This window comes from Capra hircus, chromosome 25, assembly GCF_001704415.2.
Source record: "Capra hircus breed San Clemente chromosome 25, ASM170441v1, whole genome shotgun sequence".
Lineage (NCBI taxonomy): Eukaryota > Metazoa > Chordata > Mammalia > Artiodactyla > Bovidae > Capra > Capra hircus.
Window position 1 is genome coordinate 18,150,987 of NC_030832.1, and position 24,982 is coordinate 18,175,968.

Here is a 24,982-nt window from a genome sequence, read left to right on the forward strand (position 1 = left end):
CAGAAGAGAAGTCTGCACTGTGTGATCAAATGAGGGAATTAAATGTCTGTTGGGAAAGTCTGGAATTGCAGGCTGTGTTCTTGAGCTTGATACATGTGAAAGTCACTCAGTCGTGTCCAACTCTTAGCAACACCATGGACTCTAACACCCCAGGCTCCTCTATCCATAGGATTTTCCAGGCCAGAATACTGGAGTGGTTTGCCATTCCCTTCTCCAGGGGATCTTCCCAACCCAGGGATGGAACCTGGCTCTCCTGCATTGCAGGCAGATTCTTCACCATCTGAGGCACTGAGGGCTTCATGCATGTGTATACACCTGTAATTGGGTGATTTATGCGTTCTGTCTTCCTGAAAAGTGATGGTAACATTCTCCATCCTGGGATGAAAATGCTATTTTTTTAGGGACCATGAGTTATCCTGATCCTCTAGCACCAAGTTAGTGAAGTGCCAGAGTCCAGCTTCCAGCAGCCAGGGATTCAACCTGAAGGGAGGGATGGTGTCGGCAAGTAACGATGCAGCCTCTCAATTTTCTTGGACTGAGCATTTATTTAAAGTTTGCGAAGAGTTGACTCATTGGAAAAGAATTTGATGCGGGGAGGGATTGGGGGCAGTAGGAGAAGGGGACGACAGAGGATGAGATGGCTGGATGGCATCACTGACTCAATGGATGTGAGTTTGAGTGAACTCTGGGAGTTGGTGATGGACAGGGAGGCCTGGTGTGCTGCGATTCATGGGGTCACAAAGAGTCGGACACGACTGAGTGACTGAACTGAACTGAAGATTTTCTTTTATACTTTTACAAAAGCATTAGGTCAGAGGTTGGACATTTTCAGTTTCTCCTCACCCAGATTTATTATCTCCATAAATCACTGTTGCCCTTCAAACAGAGTTCCTGCTTTAGCGATTCTCTCAGATTCAGCTTTACCATCTATTACCTACTTTCTCTTATGTGTCCTATAGTTAACTTGTGATTACATTGTAACTCATGCTACATTCCTCAGTTTATTTCTTATCTTTCTAAATCCTGTTTGCCACTAACATCCTGAGCTCACTATCTCTTAAAAAGGCTTCTAGCTATTAGTATCTCTAAAATTCCTAACCTCTATTAGCTATAGTAAAATATGCTAACATTACAACATTCCTTAAATCTTTAACTTCTAACTCTTAATTATTTCTAAACCCTAAATTCAGTAAACTCCTTTGCCATAAACATTTTCCTCACAAATAGGCTTCAGATAGCAATCCCTCCCATGGCCTCAAGCTGCGACCTATGTGCTCATCCTGGAACACTCTCTTGTAAAAGTCCTTGAACAAATGTCAATGATGAACTTTATGAATTATTCTCTGAGCACAGCTGCAGAAGGCTTTGTGCCTTCTCATGCTCCTCTCAAGAACAATAAGAACCTTAATATTCCTTTTTAGTCAACTCAGCCAAGGAGAGGAAAAAACAAGTCAGAATCACAAAGCCTAACTCCTTCATCCCAGATCTGTGCCTGTGGGACAATGAGAAGGGGTTGGGGCCAAGCCTCCATTTAGTCAGTAATGCCTAACGCGGCTCCCGACAGTGAAGCCCACATTGTATGCAAGTGTGTTCAATTCTAAAGGGAAAGGCAATCTACAGGGCATCAGGAAGACACTGGAAGCCTTTCAAGAGCCTATCAGTCAACATTTTGAACTTGCCTTCTGTGGAACTGAAAATAGGACCTGGATGTGGTTTGAATCTGGATGGAATAAGGAGTTTCCTTTTCTTATAGCAACATATATATTCACCTTAGTAATTGGAGGCAAGAATTTTAAGTTGACAGGATGTTTGCTTTTCCAACTTCATCTTTGGTGACAACAGAGCTAGCTGAAGTGACTGAATTTTCTGAGAATGATACTTATAGATGGGGGAGAATTTAGAAGTCGATTTAATGTTTTTATTCATCTTTGAAAGCATTTTACATAGCAATCTCATTGAAATAATGTTTCTTGTGTTTTAAATTCTGCTAGCTAAAATTTGCTTGTTTTAGACATGATAGTAAAGAGAAAAGTTAAATAAAGAGAAAAGAAAATGTCTGCTGCTTACACTGAGGTAATTCAATTTTAACTGAGTTTTTCAACTAAATCTTAGAAATTGTTTTATCTTTCTTTAGTTAATTTGGAGCAAATATCAGAGAAAATCAATCATTTTGTGAAGGAAAACAGACAACTTGCAGAAAATATAGCCAGTATGGAACAGAAGGTATCATTTTGTTATTTTTTAATTTTTGTTATTTTGTTATTATTTGTGATTTTACCTTCAACTTCTTCCACCTCTGAGAGTTCAGTTATTTTCCTTTGTTTTCTTTCATCCTACTGTCCTATTTCTTATGTTCCATAAACAGTCCAGGTTCATAGCAAGCTCCATAGATGTAAAGCACTGTTTTCTGTATTTGTAGAAGGACTCACAATCCAAAGATAGGTTTGGCTGGCACAGTAATCAATATTTGTAATGCTGATTTCCTTTTGCACATATTTGCATAGATCAATGACTCAAAGAAACGTCTTCAAGAAACTAGGAGACAAAATAAGATGTGTTCTCATGAAGCACTAAAATTTAAGGTAAAAATCCTGTCTCTACCTGGTATTACATTCTGAAAACAGAAGTAAAAGTAATGAGTTATTATTATTGATTCAATTTGTTTTGTTAAAGGATAACATCAAAACAATTGAGAGGGTTAATGAATTTCTGAATGACCTCCTTCAAAGTTCTCGTGCTAGGTTGCAATCTGTGAGGGGTCAGAATGTCAAGACACTGAACTTGGTAAGAATTTGGATGCTAATTTCATCACAGTTAGACTTTTGAGGCTTTGTGTGCATTGGGTGAATTGAGGGCTCCATCTCCTCTTACTGTTCACCACCATAGATTGTGGGTGTTTGAGAGCTGAACCTCCTTCTGAACAGTGATCTGGAATATCACATACTCATATCTCCATGACTTTTCCAGTTTCAGAGACTAGGAAATTTTTTTTATTTTCTCACTATTTGGCACTGCCTTCACATGGACAATCCCAGGAAATATATGAGAGGTGAAGGAAGATATCTAGCCAAGTTGTATGGGCCCTACCCTTCTTTATGCTGAACAAAGAATTTTCAATGTGAATTTGGGAAAGTTTTCTTTATTTTCCATCAAGAACACCCACTGATGAGCTGTTTGAAATGGACAATTTTCCACCCTTGTCATCCACTCATCTCTATTGTTATTCAGTGAGCAAGATATTTTATAAAGCTATGAAATACTTGTGCCTTAATGGCTTTCTTTGTGTTCTGCATTCCTTTATGGGCTTGACATTTTTCTTGGGCCCACTCTGGATCTACTATCACATGAAACTTAGGGATCACCCTGGGATATGCTTGTTTGACATTACCATTTTTCAGCATATCACTGAGTGTGTCCATTGGAATCTCAGTACCTTTTTTGTTTCTATCTTATGTGCAGATGCTGGAAAAAGAAAATTCTGCAGAGAACATGAAAGATGCTAATTTAGCAAACACCTCAGGAATTTCAGAGGTAAACTACCTATGTTTGCTGCAGGATTTCCACTGTATATGTTAGCTTTTACAACGAACAAATTTTCACGTCTTAGAAGATTAAAATGATATCTGCTTGGAATTGTTTTTCTTGGGAATTAAGTCTTTGATGAGAATGTTTTGCTTCAGTTTGAAAGTGCCTTTAATGAAGCTTGTGTCAATGAAGTGGAAGTGAAACCTGAACAACTGCATGAACAGAATGTTCAGTTCAACACTGAGAAGAATCAGGTAACAAATTTTACTCCCATAGACTGTTTAATTCAGAAAACTGAAAAGTCTTTTCAATTTTTTTAAAATTCTATATTGGAATTTAGTTGACTTAAAATGTTGTGTTAGTTCCAGATGTACAACAGAATGATTTGGTTATACATGTACATGTATCCTTTTTTCAGATTTTTTCCTGTATAGGTTATTACAGAATATTGAGTATATTTCCCCATACTATACAGTAGATCCTTGCTCATTATCTATTTGAAATGAAGCAGTGTGTATATATTTAATCTTAAATTCCTAATTAATCCCCCTACCTTTCTTCTTTGGTAACCATAAGTTTGTTTTCTATGTCTGTGAATCTGTTTCTGGCTTATAAATAAGTTTATATGTATCATTCTTTGAGATTCTACATATAAGTGATACCATATATTTGTCTTTCTCTGTCTGACTTAACTCATTTAGTTTGATAATCTCTAGGTCCATCCATGTTGCTGCAAATGGCATGTTTTGCCATAAGTTTTTACTTTGATTTTAAGTTTAATGGATTCAAACAAAATAAACCACTCATTATACACAAATAAAGTTTCAATTTTGTGTAGAAGATCATTTTACCTAATTTCAATATAGTCATTAAAAGATAATAAATAGAAACAACAGAGAAAAGTAATAGCACATACATCACCAAATTGGACTGACCTACATCCAGGCTTGAACGGCATTGGAAAGTCCTTCATTAATATCAATTTGAAGTGTGAGTGTGCATGCTAAGCTGCATCAGTCATGTCCGACTCTTTGAGATTCCATGGACTGTAGCCTACCAGGCTCCTCTGTCCAAGGGATTCTCAACCTGGGGATAGAACCCACATGTTTTCATCTTCCTTGTGACTCAGCTGGTAAAGAATCTGCCTGCAGTGTGGGAGACCTGGATGTAAAGGTTTGATCCTTGCATTGGGAAGATCCCCTGGAGAAGGGAAAGGCTACCCACTCCAGCATTCTGGCCTGGAGAATTCCATGCACTGTATAGTCCATGGGGTCACAAACAGTCAGACACGACTGAGCGACTTTCACTCACTTACTATTGGCAGGTGGGTTCTTTACCACTAATGCCATCTGGGAAGCCCCACAATCTGAAGTCCCCACTGGGAAATGATCCTAGGAGGTGCTCCACCCCAAGACTGAGACTTCAAATTGCAGTCTGGGGCTCCAGTTTATAATCCCAGGCAGCAAAACAATGACATCATCTCTTTGTATGCAAAAAGACAGCTCTGGTTTAACTTTTACAATCCTGTTTCTTTCTCCTTGTGAGCTGTAAGATTTCACTAGACCCTGTCAGTTCCATTCAGTTCAGTCGTTCAGTCGTGTCAGATTCTTTGCGACCCCATGGACTGCAGCATGCCAGGCCTCCCTGTCCATCACCAACTCCCGGAGCTTGCTCAAACTCATATCCATTGAGTCCGTGATGCCATCCAACCATCCCATCCTCTGTTGTCCCCGTCTCCTTCCTTCAATCTTTCCCAGCGTCAGCATCTCTTCTAATGAAGCAGTTCTTCACAACAGGTGGCCAGAGCATTGGAGCATCAGCTTCAACATCAGTCCTTCCAATGACTATTCAGGACTGATTTCCTTTAGGATTGACTGGTTTGATTTCCTTGCAGTCCAAGGAACTCTCAAGAGTCTTCTCCAACACCACAGTTCAAAAGCATTAATGTTCGGCGCTGAGCTTTCTTTATCATCCAACTCTCATATCCATACACAACTACGGGAAAAACCACAGCTTTGACTAGATGAACCTTTGTTGGCAAAATAATGTCTCTGCTTTTTAATATGCTGTCTAGGTTTATTGTAGCTTTTCTTCCAAGGAGCAAGCGTATTTTAATTTCATGACTGCAGGCACCATCTGCAGTGATTCTGGAGACCAAGAAAATAAATTCTGTCACTGTTTCCTTTATTTCCCCACTAGTTGCCAGAAAGTGATGGGATTGGATGCATGATCTTTGATTATTGAATGCTGAGTTTTAAGCCAGCTTTTTCACTTGTTTCTTTCACTTTCATCAAAAGGCGGTTTAGTTCCTCTTTGCTTTCTCCTCTGGTCTTCAAAAAAAATACCATGGATAGCATTGATTCTTGGGTGGTATGGTCATTTTGACAATATTGATTCTTCCAATCTGAAAACATGGTATATCTTTCCATTTGTTTCTGTCATCTTTGATTTCTTTCATCAGCATTTTACAGTTTTTGGAATGCGATTGTTTTGTCTCCTTTAGTTCAGTCAGTTCAGTCACTCGATCATGTCCAACTTTTGTGACCCCATGAACTGCAGCACGCCAGGCCTCCCTGTCCATCACCAACTCCAGGGTTCACCTAAACTCATGTCCATCGAGTCGGTGATGCCATCCAGGCTTCTCATCCTCTGTCGTTCCCTGCTCCTCCTGCCCCTAATCCCTCCCAACATCAGAGTCTTTTCCAGTGAGTCAACTCTTCACATGAGGTGGCCAAAGTATTGGAGTTTCAGCTTTAGCATCAGTCCTTTCAAAGAACACCAGGACTGATCTCCTTTAGAATGGACTGGTTGGATCTCCTTGCAGTCCAAGGGGCTCTCAAAGTCTTCTCCAACACCACAGTTCAAAAGCATAAATTCTTCAGCTCTCAGCTTTCTTCACAGTCCAACTCTCACATCCATACATGACCACTGGAAAAACCATAGCCTTGTTAGATGGAGCTTTGTTGGCAAAGTAATGTCTCTGCTTTTGAATATGCTATCTAGGTTGGTCATAACTTTCCTTCCAAGGAGTAAGCTTTTTTTAATTTCATGGCTGCAGTCACCATCTGCAGTGATTTTGGAGCCCAGAAAAATAAAGTCTGACACCGTTTCTACTGTTTCCCCATCTATTTCCCATGAAGTGATGGGACCAAGTGCCATGATCTTAGTTTTCTGAATGTTGAGCTTTAAGCCAACTTTTTCACTCTGCCCTTTCACTTTCATCAAGAGGCTTTTGAGTTCTTCTTCACTTTCTGCCATAAGGGTGGTGTCCTCTGCATATCAAAGGTTATTGATATTTCTCCCGGCAGTCTTGATTCCAGCTTGTGCTTCCTCCAGCCCAGCATTTCTCATGATGTACTCTGCATAGAAGTTAAAAAAGCAGGGTGACAATATACAGCCTTGATGTACTTCTTTTCCTATTTGGAACCAGTCTGTTGTTCCATGTCCAGTTCTAACTTTTGCTTCCTGACCTGCATATAGGTTTCTCAAGAGGCATGTCAGGTGGTCTGTTATTCCCATCTCTCTCAGAATTTTCCACAGTTTATTGTGATCCACACAGTCAAAGGCTTTGGCATAGTGAATAAAGGAGAAATAGATGTTTTTCTTGGAGAAGGCAATGGCACCCCACTCCAGTACTCTTGCCTGGAAAATCCCATGGACGGAGGAGGCTGGTGGGCTGCCGTCTATGGTGTGGCATAGAGTCGGACATGACTGAAGCGACTTAGCAACAGCAGCAGCAGCAGCAGCAGCAGCAGATGTTTTTCTGGAACTCTCTTGCTTTTCCATGATCCAGCGGATGTTGGCAATTTGACCTCTGGTTCCTCTGCCTTTCTTAAAACCAGTTTGAACCTCTGGAAGTTCACGGTTCACGTATTGCTGAAGCCTGGCTTGGAGGATTTTGAGTGTTACTTTACTAGCATGTGAGATGAGTGCAGTTGTGCAGTAGTTTGAACATTCTTTGGCATTGCTGTGTTAAAGCTGGTTTGGTGGTTAGGGCTAGGGTTAGGGTTAGTTAGTTTAATTAATATGTGCCTCTGTTTATTCTTCCTTGAGTTTACCCTCTGTGGTACTCTGTGAACTTCCTGAATGTGGGTGACTGTTTGCTTTCCCATGTTAGGAAAGTTTTCAGCTAGTATCTGTTCAAGTATTTTCTCAGGCTCTTTCCCTCTCTGTTCTCTCTCTTCCCCATAATGCAAATGTTGGTGCTTTTAATGTTGCCCCAGATGTCTCTTAGACTGCGTTCATTTCTTTTCTTTTTTTCCCTTTTACTGTGTTTCATGGTAGTAATTTCCAACATTCTGTCTTCTAGCTGCTTACTTGTCCACCCTACTGCATTATTTATTCTGCTATTGATTCTGTCTACTGTATTTTTCATTTCAGTTATTGTATCCTCCCGCACTCTTGTCTGTTCTTTGTTTCTTTTAGCTCTTTGTTAAACATTTCTTGTATCTTCTAGGTCTGTGCTTCCATTATTTTTCTGAGATCTTAGATCATGTTTACTATCATTACTCTGAATTCTTTTTTGGATAGACTGCTCACCTCCACTTCACTTAGTTGTTCATCTGTGGTTTTACCTTATTCCTTTGTCTGGAACATATTCTTCTGCTTCTCGTTTTGTCATCTGACATTTTGTGTTTGTGGTCTTTTTTCCACAGGTTGCAGGGTTGTACTTCCTCTTGCTTCTTCCTGTAGGAATCTGCCTTCTTTTGGGTGAGGCTGGTCTAGAGGCTTACGCAGACCTCATGGTAGGAGTGCCTTGTGCCTATCCACTGGTAGGTGGAGCTGGGTCCTGTTCCTTTGGCATGCAGTGCCAAGGTAAGGAGTATGTTTAGAGATAGCTCTGGGCTCAGAAAGGTTTTAGGCAGCCTGCCTGTTGATGACTGGGGCTGTGTTCCTACCCTGCTGATTGTTTGGCCTGAGGCATCCCAACACTGGAGCCTACAGTCTCTTGAGTGGGGCCAGGTCTGGGTGACAAAAGGGCAGCCACCAGGAGAGCTGATGTCAGTGAATATTTCACAGTACTTCCATCACCGGTATCCTTGTCCCTATAGTGAACCACAGCTGCCTCTGCCTTCTGGAGCCCCCTCTAAGACCAGCAGGTAAGTCTGGCCCAGGCTCCTATGAAGTCATTGCTTCTTCCCTGGGTCCTATTGCTCATGAGACCTTGATTGCACCTTCCAAGTGTGGAGTGTCTCTTTCCCCTAGTCCTGTGGCATTTCTGTGATCAAGCCTCACTGACATTCTAAGCCAAATGCTCCAGGGGTTCCTCATCCCAGTGACAGATCCGCAGGCTGGGGAGACTGACGTGGGTCTCAGAACTGTCACTGCTGTGGGAGAACATCTGTGATATAATTATTTTCCAGATTGAGGGTCACCCACCCCAGTGGCTCAGTTGGTAAAGAATCTGCCTGCCAATGCAGGAGACATAAGAGATGCAGGTTCAGTTCCTGGGTCAGGAAGATCCCCTGGAGAAGGAAACAGCAATCCACTCCTGTCTTCTTGTCTGGAAAATTCCATGGACAGAGGGGCTTGGTGGGCTACCACACATGGAGTTGCAAAGAGTCGGACATGACTGAGCATGCATGCAGGCAGGCAGGCATCTGGCGGGTATGGGACTTGATTATTTTGCAGTTACAGCCTTGATGCTGTCTTCTTGTGGCTTCTTCTTTGTCTTTGGATGTAGGTTGGTTTTTTTTTTGTTTGTTTTGTTTTTGCTAGGTTCCAGTCATTTTTGTCTATGGTTATTCAGCAATTAGTTTTGATTCTGATGTTTTTGTGAGAGGAGGTGACATCAAGGCCCTTCTCTTCTGCCATCTTACTTCCATACCTTCCTTACCAGTTTTTGATTGTGTTGTAATGCACATAAATCAAATGAACCATGTTAACCCTTTTAAGTGCACAACCCTCCTGTGTTAAGTATACTCACATTGTTGTGGATCATTACTTCTTGAGTTTTTTTTTTTCTTTTTTCATGTCTGTTTAAAGTTACAACATGCCAATGCTGAATTTGAGGATTCAGAGCTGAAAGCCTTGAGGAACAAAAACTGTCAACGTGTAGGTATGTTGCTTTTTGGGAGGAAGGCCCCACATAATGGAAATAAGTTTGCTGGGGGAAGGCACAGAATTCTTCTTGCCTTCAGGGTTCTTCCTCACTTTTCTCCCCACCCCAAACAACTTCTCACCCAAAGAAAATGCCTTCCTTACAGAAAGTGAAAAGAACCTGAAAGACATCTGTGATGCACTGAGGTCTGTGAAAGCAGAAAAGGAAGTGGAATTAAAACTGCTGAAGAGAAAGGAAGCCTTCCTTGTTGAATTATATGAACAAAGAAAAATGGCTGCTGAAGAGTAAGATGTTCATATGTTCCAAATACTGTTATATAAATGAATGTGTCAACTGATGTAGATAATCATATTTCTTTTAGAATAGGTTCCAGGGTATTTTTGTCAAATTCATGCAACACATTCATCCTACCTTGATTTCCATAATCCACATTTTTCTTTCTGTTCTAAGTGATCATCACACATTCTTTCTTATAGTTTCCTTGGGTAGTAGAGGCATTGTCCCAGTATCAATTAAATTAATACCTGGATCCCTTCTGGTTCTATTTACACTGTCCTTTAAGTTTCAGTCCCAGCACATTGTCTGGTTCTCCCAACCCTCTGTCAAGTCTGCACTCAATAGCTTACCATACAACCACTACAGTACAGCCAGTCTAAAGCATTTGCTTAAAGATTGCCTGGGAGGCCAGACAGAAATGCAGGTACCATTTTCTCCTTAGTGTTTTTATCCTTGTTTCTAGAATTTTTGAATTTTGCATATGATCCCATAGCAAAGTATCAGATTGAAACCATTTGAACTGGAACCATGAACAAAATAATCTGATGAAACACAGCACATCATCCTTTGTTAAGCCATTGACCTTTACTGTTCTCAATATCAATGACTTAGTCTTTGTGAAAATAGGTTAATACCCTGGAGCTGTTAGTTTTCCATCTAAAATCTGTCTCCTGGAGATGACACCCTGACTGTGTGACAGTCCACATCATTTTAACACAGCACTAAGATTTGCTTTTTTTTCTTGGATCTTTGTGTTTTTTTGGATTTTTTTTTTTCCTTAGAAAAAGAGGTAGGGATTCCACTCGTGAACCATAGAAATTTTGGATAGTTATTGGAGAGTGTTAATGAAGCCATATCATGGAAGACTCTCTTTGGCTGATTGTCTCCATCAATACACAGCCTGGATGAAGAATCAGGGCTCTCCATGGAGGCATAAAACTAATTATGATCCCCTGCTTCCTCATAATGTGTTTACTTGGGTCAGGCATCATTTTCCACATTGAAGCAAATTGAGTCTTTACCATCTCAAATGCAAGATTGACCCTGAGAGGGCACCAAGTAGATTTTTATGAGACTTTATGATGAATGAATAGGAGTAAAGAACAGTAAAGAGAAACTTAGATTGCAGAGAGACTTGCTAGCAGGTCAAAATTTGGTTTTCCTTTAATCCTCAATGGGGGACCTCAGTTCATTTGTTGGATTATGTTGTCAATCTACACACAGATGGGGAGGTGGGGAGGAACATCTGAAGCTAGACCTTCAGAATTCTGGGAGATAAGGAAGTCCAAATTTCACACTGGCTACTAGACAATGTATGTATCTTTTTCCATCTTAGGAAACTGAGAAAGAAACAATGTGAGTGGATGGAAAGGGAGAATCAGCTATCAGCTGCAGAGGAAAATTTGAAATTAGTTTCAGCAGAAGCACACAATTACAAGTAAGGTTAAATACTAAATACCAGTGGTTCATGAAATTGCTTTTGAGTTTTTGATTTTCACTTGTGTACAATGTTTGGCACCAATTAGCCCAAAAGTTCAGAAGAAATATACATAGAGAATGTATGGGGAAAAGATAAGTATTACAAAGAACAAACAATTTAAGTCACTAAAAATATACTGATCCCCAAAGCTGGCCAGACTGTATGGAAACTTAGTTGAAGTTACTTGAGGATGAACGTTAAGAACTGCATCCACTGATATAGTAGTGTCACTAATAGATCTAGTTTTTGCAACCCTGGAAAGTATGGTAAGAATATGAGTAAAAAGAGAATAAAAGCTTTATGATCAGTCACTCATCACACAATAAATTAGAGAAATTTTGGCAGTGTATGGGAATTATATCAACTCAGAACCCTGTGGGCATTATTTAAAATAATAAATAAGAGAAGAATGTTAACAGTAGGTTTGCTCTTACTGTCACTTCATAATCATGTGAAAAGTGCTTTCTATGTATTCATCAGTTGTATTTGGAGATAGAGATGAGGATAACAGGAACTTGGGAAAGTATTAAAATCATGCTCAGTGTTAAGCTTAATGTGATGAAAGCAATTGTATTATAACTCACAGGCAACAAACTGAACACATGCGAGAGGAATTGCAGCAGCAGGAGTTCAGCTTCAGACACCAGGTGACCTGCCTCCACCCGAGTTGCTGAGCACCTCAGGCTGCGGAAGAGGGGTCCTTAGCATTCCTAGTCCTAGGGGGTTTATTGATGTGTTGCCTTTTTCAGATTTCTCTTCTTGAGAAGAAGGCTCAGGACAACTGGGTAAGTGTTTTTCTTTCTTTCTGTCCTTCATGTTGTCATTGCCACAACTGAACTTGGGTGTGCTTTTCCTCCCACAGATCAAGGGTCGGATTTTGGAGAGAGAGATGGCAGAGCAGAGCAAGGAAGCCGCCTACTTGAGACACAAGTATGGGATTTCCTGTACAGTTTCTAAGGGTGTCTTTGAGGTATTAGGGCTAAGCCATTAGTGTCTAGTCAAGGACTGGTGTTGGAATTCTCACTGAAGTCCATTCTTTTTCTATATTCAAGATTGGCAATAATTGAAAAACAAGGGCTGCAACAGAAATACGGGATGCCGAATCCGGTGCTGGGAAGACCTGAGACACAGAAACCCCCAGGGAGAGGTAGGGAGCACATTGCCAAGTGCAACAACTTAACTTCTGCAAAACCACAGCATGGCATTCTTTCTCCTGTGAATGATGATCGTGTTGCCCGGGAACAATAACCAGTGCTTACTGAAGACAAGAAGTTGTCTCAAGGAGTGATAGATGTTTTCCTCAGATTCCTCAGTCAGAATGACTTTCTGGGCCTGTGCCCTGTGATTGGTGGAGCTCAGGACCCACCACTTACTGAGGACCCTCCCCATCCCCTTAGCCCCCAACGTTGGTTCCTCTAACTAAAGAGAGACCTTGGAGGGCAAGTGGGTCCAAGCTTGCTTCCCCACCTTGAAAATATGGGAGAGAATTTATTATTTTTATTAGCAAAATGGGCATTTATTTACTGTTTTTGGAGATTCCTTTATTTGTTTTATTATCTTATAATGGGTTAGGTATTCCACTCAAAAATTAAAGTTCTGTGTAATTTTGCTCCTCTAACATCATTGCCATGACATGACACTTTCACTGATGAATCTCCATAGCTTTCCTTTTCTCATTACTATAAAATTAGTCTATTTCCCTTTATGAATATATATATAATACCTGGTCACATATAGAAGACAACTTATACAGAGACAGGAAATTTGAAAAATCCCCCTGTGGCCCAAAAAAAGAACTCCTGTTCTTCATGTTGAGGGTTTGTTGATATTCTACCTATCCAAGGATATTCTCATTTCAGTTTCTAATCTAAGATTAAATTGGGATTTCCTCTGCCATATATTGGGAAATGGTTGCTTCAGTGTTGATTTCGAGCTAGTTGAGACCTGTCCACAGTTGGTTGATGACTTAATGAAAATACATGAATTCTGGCCCTGTGGTCTTCCTCAAAAGTCAGGGTCTTGCTCCATTCCTGGGGATCACTTGCAGCATGGGAGAAACCCTTGGCCTCTGGTAATGGACCTGAGAGTGGGAAAGAGTATAAGGTGGTGGAAGAAGGCATGTAGGATATTTTTCCAAATTGGAATAAACCTCCAATCACTTCTCCTTTATCAGATACAGGACCTGGCATGGCGCCCATGAGAAACAACAATTCTTTCCCTACTATGGATGTACAAAAAGGCCAGGTAAATGCTGTGGTCATTTATGGTTGTGACTATTTCTGGAAACTTCTTTTTATACAACACCCTTTCTTGACTTCATCTCTAGATTGTATGGTTGATTGTGCTATATCTACCATGTCGTTTTTACTTGGGAAAGCAAACTCCTCCCCAAGAATCTACAGGCTTCTGTTTTCAGCTAGTCACATTTGGTATCACCCCCAGAACCAGCATAAGCAGGGTTGACAGTGGTCTGTCATGAGGTCAGGGGCACTGGCAGCAGCATTCCTAAGAAGCATGGCATGTTGGCCTAAGTCCTCCTAGAGGAGGTTGCCATTAGGCTTACCACAGAGACTATAGCCCTTCTTTAGAGACTACAGACCATAGGACTGGGCCTCCTCAGGCCCAACTATAGAGGGAGAGAGCACAACCCCACCCATGAGCAGAAAATTAGTTAAAGGTTTACTGAGCATGGCCCTGCCAACCAGAACAAGACTCAGTTTTCCCCACAGACAGTCCTTCCCACCAGGAAGCTTGCACAAGTCTGTTATCCACATCCATCAGAGGGCAGACAGAATGAAAACCACAATCACAGAAAACTAACCAAAATGATCAAATGGATCATAGCCTTGCGTAACTCAGTGAAACTATGAATCATGCTGTGGAGGGCCATCCAAGACGGATGGGTCATGGTGGAGAGTTCTGACAAAACATGGTCCACTGGAGAAGGGAATGGCAAACCACTTCAGCACTCTTGCATTGAGAAACCCATAAACGGTATAAAAAAGGCAAAAATATATGACACTGAAAGATGAACCTCCCAGGTGGGTATTTGCCCAATATGCTACTGGAGAAGAGTGGAGAAATAGCTCCAGAAGGAATGAAGTAGCTGAGCCAAAGCAGAAACAACACCCAGTTGTAGATGTGAAAACTGGATGAAACTCACCCAGTCTGCTGGTTAAAGGCCAAACTAGAGAGAGGGAGCACAACCTCACCCATCAGCAGAAAATTGGATTAAAGATTTACTGAGCATGGCCCAGTGGGCTCTAGAATCACTGCAGATGGTGGCTGCAGCCGTGAAATTAAAATGCCTGCTCCTTGGAAGAAAAGTTAAGACAAATCTAGACAGTGTATTAAAAAGCAGAGACATTACTTTGCCAAGAAAGGTCCGTATAGTCAAAGTATTGTTTTTCCAGTAGTCACGTACTGGATGTGAAAGTTGGACACAAAGGAGGCTGATTGCCAAAGAATTGATGCTTTTGAACTGTGGTGCTAGAGAAGACTTCGAGAGTCCCTTGGACAGCAAAGAGATCAAACCAGTCAATCTTAAAGGAACTCAACTCTGAATATTCATTGGAAGGACTGAGGCTGAAGACGAAGCTCCAGTACTTTGGCCACCTGATGAGAAGAGTCAACTCATTGGAAAAGACCCTGATGGTGGGAAAGATTGACGGTGGGAGGAGAAGGGGGTGACAGAGGATGAGATGGTTGGATGGCAATATTGACTCAATAGACATGAGTTTGAGCAAACTCTGGGGGGTAGTGTAGGACAGGGAAGCATGGTGTGCTGCAGTCCATGGTGTCCCAAGGTGTCAGACACAACTGAGGGACTCAACAACAACAACCAGAACCATAAGTGCTTAGAGGCTGAGGCCTGCCCAACTTTCTACTGTGTGTTCCTGAGGCCTCCCCACTGTGTGTTCCTGGAAATAATGTAAGGAGGATGACAGATAGCTCCGTACTTAAGTCTCCTGGCACAGTTGACTCCCTCCTGATCTCCTTTATTTGGGAATGTTACTAGATTACTGAAATGTGAGTATTACTATTGTTATTTTGTACCTTTGTGTGTTTTGTGAAAATTGAATGTACTTCAGTTCAGTTCAGTCACTCAGTCGTGTCCAACTCTTTGTGACCACATGAATCGCAGCACGCCAGGCCTCCCTGTCCATCACCAACTCCCGGAGTTTACCCAAACCCATGTCCATCGAGTCGATGATGCCATACAGCCATCTCATCCTCTATCATCCCCTTCTCCTCTTGCCCCCAACCTTCTCAGCATTAGGTCTTTTCCAATGAGTTAACTCTTCACATGTGGTGGCCAAAGTACTGGAGTTTCAGCTTCAACATCAGACCTTCCAGTGAACACACAGGACTGATCTCCTTTAGGATGGACTGGTTGGATCTTCTTGCAGTCCAAGGGACTCTCAAGAGTCTTCTCCAACACAGTTCAAAAGCATCAATTCTTCGGTGCTCAGCTTTCTTCACCGTCTTGCTCTCACATCCATACATGACCACTGGAAAAACCATAGCCTTGACTAGATGGAACTTTGTTGGCAAAATAATGTCTCTGCTTTTTAATATGCTATCCAGGTTGGTCATAACTTGCTTGGGTAATATAAATTTCGTAATTCATTGCTATCCCATCTCTGTTGGAAAATATGCTAAACAAAATCCTTCTAGTGACACCTAGCTTTAAAAATCTCGATTTTCAGAAATATTATATTTTTAGTGGAACATGTACACTAAACAGAGTAGTGAAGAGTAGAAGGTCAATAATAACCTGCTTGGGTGATTTCCAACAAGTCCTTAGATTGTGTTCATGTAAGCAGGTTGTGTTGTGTCATTTAAGCTGTTATCGCTGATACCTCTCTCATCTTACATCACAGGATTTATATACCTGAAATCAAAACACATTTGACTTAGTTCTGTTATTTAGAGTGCTCAACTCTTTTTTTTTCCATAGTACACATTTAATCTGCATCCCATAGGGTAAAGTGCGGAATTTCCTGTATATTAAGATAAATGAAACTGGACCTGTCTGTTTATAGGTTTAGGATTCCCTGAAATCTTAAAGCAGATGCACGGCTCCCCTGCAGGACTCCAGGAATCCCCATCTCCCTAGACATCTTTGTGCCCATGGACAGCGCCTCCAAGGAGATTGGGTCTCATTTGTCATTAAGGAAGCACAGAGGATGTGGGCATGATCTTGCAGGCAGAGCTTTTCCCAGGAGTAGCTATGATTCCATGTGCAGAGAATGGGCTTTTCATTTCCTTTCACTCTCTCTGTTCTTAGTGTACAAACATCAAGTTTCTTTGGTGGTAGTGAAGGAGCAGTGGAGGGTTCTTCTGCACATGGAGGCCTTCCTGTCAGGAATATGCTACTTTATCACTTTGGTATTTCCTCTGTTCATCCTCTGAGACAGCACCCTTGACTTTATACATTAACAGATGCAGGCATTAGCATGAGTTGACAGTGTTTTATACCCTTTTAACCCATGCTGTGAGCAGGACCCAGAAAGATGTGTGGAGTTCTCTGGCATTAGGCTGCTCTCTTGGAACCTGGAAGAGGGGAGGGTACCAGGTGCTGGCACCTGCTTCATTGGGTCTTGGCTTTTGTTAATATTGGGGCTTTTGTCTGTCATATCAACATATTTTAAACTTCTGTTCTACAGGTCATTACGGATGCAAGAGGACTCTTTCCTTTCCAGGGACCACCCTGCATGCCCTACCCCATGGGCTGCCCTTTATCACCACCCAAGGGCTGTGGGCCTCTTCCACCTCCTCCACCCTGGCTTCCTCTGGGACCCCAGCCAATGCCTCCACATCTTTCAGGTGGTAAGATGATCTGAAGAGTATGCTAACTTGTGAAGCATGTTCATCTATTTTTCTTTTGAGTTTTTAGAGGCAATGCAGATGTGTATACCGATGGCTTTGTAATACAAAGACAAACCTGACTGAGGTCATTGTAACATTTATTCCTCAAGTTTCTCAGGACATACATATGATGGGCTGGTCTTCACATGTACTGATGGGCTGGTCACCCAAACTGAGCTGGGCATCAGGTGTTCCTTGCAGAGAAGAAAAGAGGCTTTGTAGAGAATGAGAGAAATACCAGTTTTGCAAATTCACCTCATACAGAAACCACTTGTTGAGTTTTGTGAAACATAAGACATATCCCTAATTGCAAGAATTAAAATATTCCCTGAGAGAAACAGAGAGAGAGATAAATGATTATGTGACCCAGAACTAGTGATCATCTTAACAGAAGCACCAGTTCAAGGCCCTAGAGTACAAAAGAGGAATCGTGAGTCACACAGGAATACATAGGATGTTTTAGAAGAAAAAGTAAAAAGTGAGGTGGTGTCACTTAGATGGAACTGGAAGGCCATTCCCAGCAAGGCAGGCAGTTTGGGCAGGAACTCTGAAGGCAGTTAAGATGTGCACGCAGGGCTGCTGTGCGTTGAAATGACACAGTGCTGGCGATGCATTATCCGCTTTAGATGCCATTGTTGCCATAAAGCGCTAGATAATAATGTCTCGTAAGGATTATTGTTTTCAGTGAATTTCTGAAGTTCTGATTATGGGTGAAAGGAGGTTCTGGATATCAGGGAAACAGGGATGTTTAAGTTGGTTCTTTCAAAATATTTTGTGTGGCTGAAGCTGGTTTTTTGTTTTGTTTTGGTCCAATGATTTGAAAATGCAGTCAGGATCTAGATGAGCTGAATACCTGCCTTGGCCTTCAGCATAAGGCAAGCTCTTCCCAGGGAATTCAAGGTTGATCCAGGGTTACTCCTGCAGGACCCTTGTCACCATATCCTTGCATCCTCTAGTCCCCACTCCTGACTGTCAGCTTTGCATCTCCCGCATTTTCCTCACAGTATATTATACATGATTCTTTGCTTGTATACCTGTTGTTCAGTCCCTAATATTCAGTGGGACCTAGACAGAGTGTGAGCTTTTTATCATTAAAACAGGAATAATATTGATTTCTGATGTCATCATGAGAAAGATGAGATCAAATACATTAGAATTTTGCAGACTGGCTGAGACATGTTTGTCACTCACTGCTCTTGTAGTTTAAAAGAAAATCTCGACACACGGAATCATCAAAGACACTCTGGAAAATATGTTAAATTAACCTAAGGATATAAGCCCTGAAGCCTAGAGCTTAGCAATCTGTGCTTTGAAAGACAAGGCAAAGACACTCTCTCCCCTGTAAAAATTCATGTCCTCCTAGTTAAAAAAGAAAATAAGAGAGTGTATACATTCAGAGATCTGACAAGAATGGTTTTCATTACGTATAGAGTCATAGATGTAGCCACACAATGAAGTGTTCATCAGAGATCACAGATGTATTAGAGAAGGCAAAATGCGTGTAGGGAAAAATCAGATTACATTGAAATAAATCAGAATGTCTTTCCCTTACAGGAGTACCAGTTTAAATTTGAAGAGGATCTTGAGCCATGACAAGCAGACTATGATAATATTATATTTAAAGAAGGTGTCAGATCTACATTCTGGCCCGAATGTTTCCCTGCCCCTTCTGCTACTGTCTCTCCCATTGTCAGCCCTAATAAACCTTCCACAGTTCTATCTCTGTGTCAGTGTCTGCTTCCTGGAGGACCAAGAGTCACACCCATTGTGTACACAGGGTATGATTCATTTACACCCAGGTCACAAACAGGCAGGACCTACAGTGATGGGGCAGAAGCAGGGTCATCCGGTGAGGTAGTGTTGAGTGCAAGGGGGCCCAATAGATCCTTCCAGGGTGCTGGACACATCCTATGTCTAGACCTAGGGATGGTTGTGTTTATTCAGTCTATAAATACTCACTGAGTACATGGATCCTGTCAGTCACAGGGGTGTCTGGTCATGAGAGAGACAGGTAGCCACGAAGTAGCCATTTCTTATTGTGAGGAATGGAGGAAGTGCTAGGAGTGGTTGAGAGAGTCCAGTGTGGGGGTCCTGCCTTAATCCAGGCTTTGTACTCTTCTTCCCCCACCCTGCCAGCTGTCCCCAAGTCCAGGTGGCTCTGAGTGGGGTGGGTAATGGCAAAAGTTTCCTTACTAAGTCCCATGAGCTCGCTTAATCCTCCCACAATCTCTTTATTGAGAAATGTGCAGTGATGGTTGAGACCCCCATCAGTGTCAAGAAGAAGGTGTTGGGTAGAAATATCTATCTCCCTTCAAGTCCCCCAATCCAACCTATCCTGCCCCAGTAGCCCTTGGAGCCTGCAGGGTCCCCCCTCCTTCTAGGTGGCAGAGGCACCCAGTCCTCCAGCAGCTCTGGGGTCAAGGCTGGGCCACCAACAGGTCCACAGTGTGACTGGGCTGCCCAGGAATAGCTGTAAGCCCTAGGTCAGCAGATAATATCAATGTGAGCAGTCTCTAAAACAGATTCTCACCCACCAAGAGCAGAGCCTGGGCCAAATCTTGCCAGTGAGGGTAGGAGGACTGGGAGAATTGGTGCCCTGTGGGCCTCGATAGAGATGGACTGGAGCAGCGTGCCTGAGGGCCTGCAGAGAGAGACAGAGGAAGGGAGAAGCAGGGAGAGAAACAGTGATTGAGAGAGAGGGGTGAGAGTCCAGTCCCAGAGAGAGACAGAAAGTGACAGAGGGGAACAACTGTAGGGAGAAGCAGAGACGAGAGGAAGCAAAAAGGAAGGAGTGGGCCAGTCCAGTGTATGTGGTGGGGAATGATGGGCCAGAGCTGGAGCCACTCTGTGAAAAGACCCAGAGTGGAGGAGGCAGAAAAGGCAAGATTCCTAGGCATCACAGTTCCTGCAGTTCTGATGCTGCGTCCTTCCTGAAGCTGAGCTTCCTAGGGATCATCGCACTTGGAAAGATTTGTACCTCCCGTTTTGTTTGGGATTGCTGTTTCCAAAGGATTAGCTTTCAGGAGTAGAGCTTCCCTTTGGCAATAAATCCTAGAGTCTAGCTTGTGGGGAGTTGACCCTGACCTTCATATACCCAGTCATGCTGCATTTCCCACCTCACCAGCTGGGCCTTCATTGTTCAAAACCTGACTTCAGGCAATGTGCTGGCCCCACTATCCATAGCCTGGAACTAGCAAAGATGGAATTGAATCCCTTCTGAGGTTATCAGGCTTCAAAGATACTGGGTCTCTTACTGTCAACCAGGCTTCCCTGGTGGCTCAGACAAAGCGTCTGCCCGCAATGCGGCAGACCCGGGTTCAACCCCTGGGTCAGGAATATCCCCTGAAGAAGGAAATGGCAACCCACTCCAGTATTCTTGCCTGGAAAATTCCATGGACGGAGGAGCCCGGTGGGCTACACAGTTCATGGGGTTGCAAAGGGTCAGACACGACTGAGTGACTTCACTTCCACTTTACTGTCAACCTCAATTCCTTCCAACCCTAAGGAGCTGGGACCACCAATAAATAACTGAGTAGTATCAGATAAAATGTATTGTGGATTCACACTGAGCAGTGTACTGTGCAAAGTGACCAAATTAAGTGCAGTGTTGCATTTACATAACACTCTCAATAACCCATTTTGTGGATGAGGCGACACAGGGGATGTGAATTTTCCAAGGTCTCGTGGGAGGTGGATACTATAACTTTGCCTAGAGCCAAGGTCTACCTTGGAGAAGGATTCTGCCTTTTACGATCCCCTCCCTGTGACCTCTCCTTGAGCTTCTGAGGAAGACGGTTGACTCTATATTGGGAAATTTCTCTTCCAAAGACATTAAGTCATGCATCACTCAGGACAGATACGGTTATAGTGTGTTCACTTGTGATTCAGATTCTCAGTGGCTTCCCGCAGGAAGGTTTAGTTCTCTCACAAACTGCATATTCACAGGTCAACTGTGTTTCTGTTCCACATCATCATCTTGGTGAAATTTAGGTTAATAGTTTAATGTCCCTTTGGAACATAAACATTTCTGTGAAGTTTCAAGGAAGACTTGGTAAGTCACCATTGTCTCAGGAAATTGGCTCCCTACTAGTGTTAAGTCATATATCATCATAAATAATAGGAAAACCACTCAATCCAATATGCATATGACTAACATTTAATATATAAGTAACTTTATGAAATATAAAGCACTGCATTGCTTTATTCCATGACAAGCAAGACATAACACTTACAATGACTTGCTGTTTTGAATGGGAAAGTGGTGAAAACAGCTGTGTCATGTTTGCAGGGATGCAGGTACTGCAACTCTCTAGAACAAGCTGAGTAAGTTTACAATGTTTTCTCCATTACCAGTCCCTCAGCACATACACCCATGCTAAAATGATCATCTACTTCTGATCATAAAAAAGCTAAAAACCTGTGCACACATTACCAAGCAACATATCAAATACACAAATCACAAGATATACACAGACACTGTCAATATAGTAGCCTGAAGAGACACCTGACAGTACAGGTGTGGGTGTCGATTGTGATCAGACACTTCAGCATCTACACAGAACATCAGGTTGAGAGAGGGAGGCATGGGGTAGAGGGATAAAATGGAGACGAGGTACAGGCAGTCATATACAGGCATATCAATTGCCCAGCCACAAACCACCCCGTGTATCTGTGATCTTTTTCCTTAGTAACTAGCATAACAGAATGTTTGATGCACAATCAAAAATACAACCCTGTGCAAAGTGCAGAAACTATGATCAATAAAAGAAAAATTTTTTAAAAAAGAAGACTCACATAGATTAACATGTTGGAGTTAGATTAAAAGGAATTCGAAACAAACACTGTATAAAGATTTTTTAAATGAAAATTATTAGAAATAAAAAATAATTTTTGTATAGAATGTCAATTTATTAAAAATCAATTGAACATTTGAGAGCAGATATCCTAAATTATATCTGAGCTAAAGAACTCAAAAGAGAACTTTGGTAGGTTGGACTCCTAGAAGGTTTAATTTGTAAGCTTTAATACAGTTAGTAGAAAACATCCCAAACAAACAAAAAACCTAGAAAAATATTGGGAAAAAAAAAAGAAGCTATCTAAATAATTAGGAAATCATGAACTTGTTTATTTATATGCTGCTACAAATCTCCATTTCCTTGTACAACACATACGTGCATTGCTGCTTCTGTGGTTTTCCCTGGGGAGGAGAGGCTACCCTGGATCTACCCAGTCTGAACTGGGACGCTCTTGATTGGTTGGTTGGTTGAGGATTTTGAATAATGCAAATGTCTCGGGTATTTTGGAGAATCTGTATCCTCATGACTCTGTCCTCCCTCCCTGAGCTTTGCCTGCTTAGTGCTCTGCCAATCTCAAGAAGAGACCTGAGGAAGAAATGTGGTGTTGTGGCCTTTGACAATGCAACCACATACGATAGGGATTTCCCCTTTTCCCTGATAACTCAGTTGGTAAAGAGCAACTTCACTCACTCACTCATTAACATTTAAGATTGTTGACGTAATAATATAAATACCTTGAGTCATCAACATATTAAAAATAATATTGCTGCAGGAAGGGGAACCCCTTCCAGGGCCTGAAAGTGGGCTCTTGTCTAATACTCAGAAACGAATCATCCAAGGAGATACACGTGCTGACAAAGCAAGAGATTTTATTGGGAAAGGGTACCAGGGCAGAGAGAAGTAAGGTAAGGGAACCCAGGAAAATTGCTTTGCCATGTGGCTCACAGTCTCTGGTTTTATGGTGATGGGCTTAGTTTCTGGGTTGTCTTTAGCCAATCATTCTGACTCAGAGTCCTTCCTGGGGTGTATGCCTTGTTCAGCCAAGATGGATGCCAGAGAGAAGGATTCTGGGAGGTGGCTAGACACGTGGTGTCACTTTTTGACCTTTCCTGAACTCTCCTGGTTGGGGGTGGCTTATTAGTTCCTTGTTCCTTACCAGGACCTCCTGTCATAAAACAACTCATGCAAATGGTTACTATAGTGCCTGGACAGAGTGGGCAGTTTCAGTCAGTGTGCTTCTCCTAACAATATTAAATATAATACTTTCATTGCACCTAAATTTAACATAAATAAGGTATTGTGTCTACTACAAATTTTTCAGCCCCCCAAAAAGTACCTCAATGTGGAAAAAACTTTTTAAAACTTTAAGAAAACCAAGATATGTTTTTTTTGTCATGGTCTGTACACGGGTTGGAAAAGAATTTCCAAACATGAGAAAGAATGAGGAGGAAATAAAGTTTATTATTTGTTAGAACAGTGTGCCAGATCACAGGAGAACTGACATTGAACAAGGGGTCCCTAGTCCACATTTATACCCAGGGTCACTGCAGATGGTGACTACAGCCATGAAATTAAAAGATGCTTACTACTTGGAAGAAAAGTTATGACCAACATAGACAGCATATTAAAAAGCAGAGACATTACTTTGCCAACAAAGGTCCATCTAGTCAAGGTTGTGGTTTTTCCAGTAGTCATGTATGGATGTGAGAGGTGGACTATAAAGAAAGCTGAGTGCCACAGAATTGATGTTTCTGAACTGTGGTGTTGGAGAAAACTCTTAAGAGTCCCTTGGACTGCAAGGAGATTGAGCCAGTGCATCCTAAAGGAAATCCGTCATGACTGTTCATTGGAAGGACTGATGCTGAAGCTGAAACTCCAATACTTTGGCCACCTGATGTGAAGAACTGACTCATTTGAAAATACCCTGATGCTGGGAAAGATTGAACGTGGGAGGATAAGGGGACAGCAGAGGATGAGATGGTGGGATGGCCTCACCGACTCAATGAACATGAGTTTGAGTAAACTCCAGGAGCTGGTGATGGACAGGAGGCCTGGCATGCTGCAGTCCTTGGGGTCGCAAAGAGTCAGACACGACTGAGCACTGAACTGAACTGAACTGAATACCCAGGGTGCAAGGAGTGGGATAGGGGACTTGTGGGTCATTTGCTGATTGGATGAGGCACGTATACTGGATGGGGGAAGAGTAAGGCAAATACCTTCTCCCTGTGGGGCCAGTTAAATGCTCAGGAGGACCTGAAATCCATTAATAGTTACAACATAGGGGAGGGAAGGATATAATGGTTTTTCCATTCCTGCATTCCAAGACCCTCCTTGGTTTTATCTGCTCTTTCATCCTTTAGTCAGCACATTTTACAGTAGATAATATGAGAAAATATATATATATATATATATATATACTAAAAACAGTGATACATGATTAGGATTTCCTAAGACTGGATTAAATTTTGCTGGGTAAATGACTTATGGGACTGACGTAAGACTTGGATTTGGCTTTTTCACTTTCTGTTTAGAAAAAAAGTATTCCTGGAATACATTTTTGATAACAGATACCTTTTAAATAATCTGTATTTGCCTTTAAGTATTTTATTGGCACTTTGGCTAAATTTCACAGTGACCCATGGTCGGTTGTATTTTAAAATGTTACTTGGTGTTCCTTTGACAAGTCTTCCCAAATCAAACTATAATAAAGTTCCTTTGACCTCTAGCTAACTTTGGGGTGCTTCAAAGTTCCCCCTGAAGAACTCCAAAGGAAGATATTAAACTAATCATGTTTATTTGGTATGTTTGGTTTAAGGGAAGTGTTGTCAAATGAATCATAAACTTTGTTATATAATATGGTAAATGGTACAGATATTCTCAAGATTATAGGGAGTTCCTAAAAATCTGATATGTCTTGGTAAAATATTATCAGTCATAATTTTAGTTGTCTGAAAATGTTATGTGTTACAGCAG

General features: G+C 41.7%; 1 non-coding gene across 1 annotated transcript; it reads left to right on the plus strand.

Annotated features, from left to right (window-relative positions):
- LOC106503574 lies at positions 12,089-13,588 on the plus strand. The gene is made up of 4 exons (XR_001917235.1): positions 12,089-12,127; positions 12,205-12,272; positions 12,395-12,489; positions 13,516-13,588. It is a non-coding gene; the product is annotated as an uncharacterized LOC106503574 (transcript).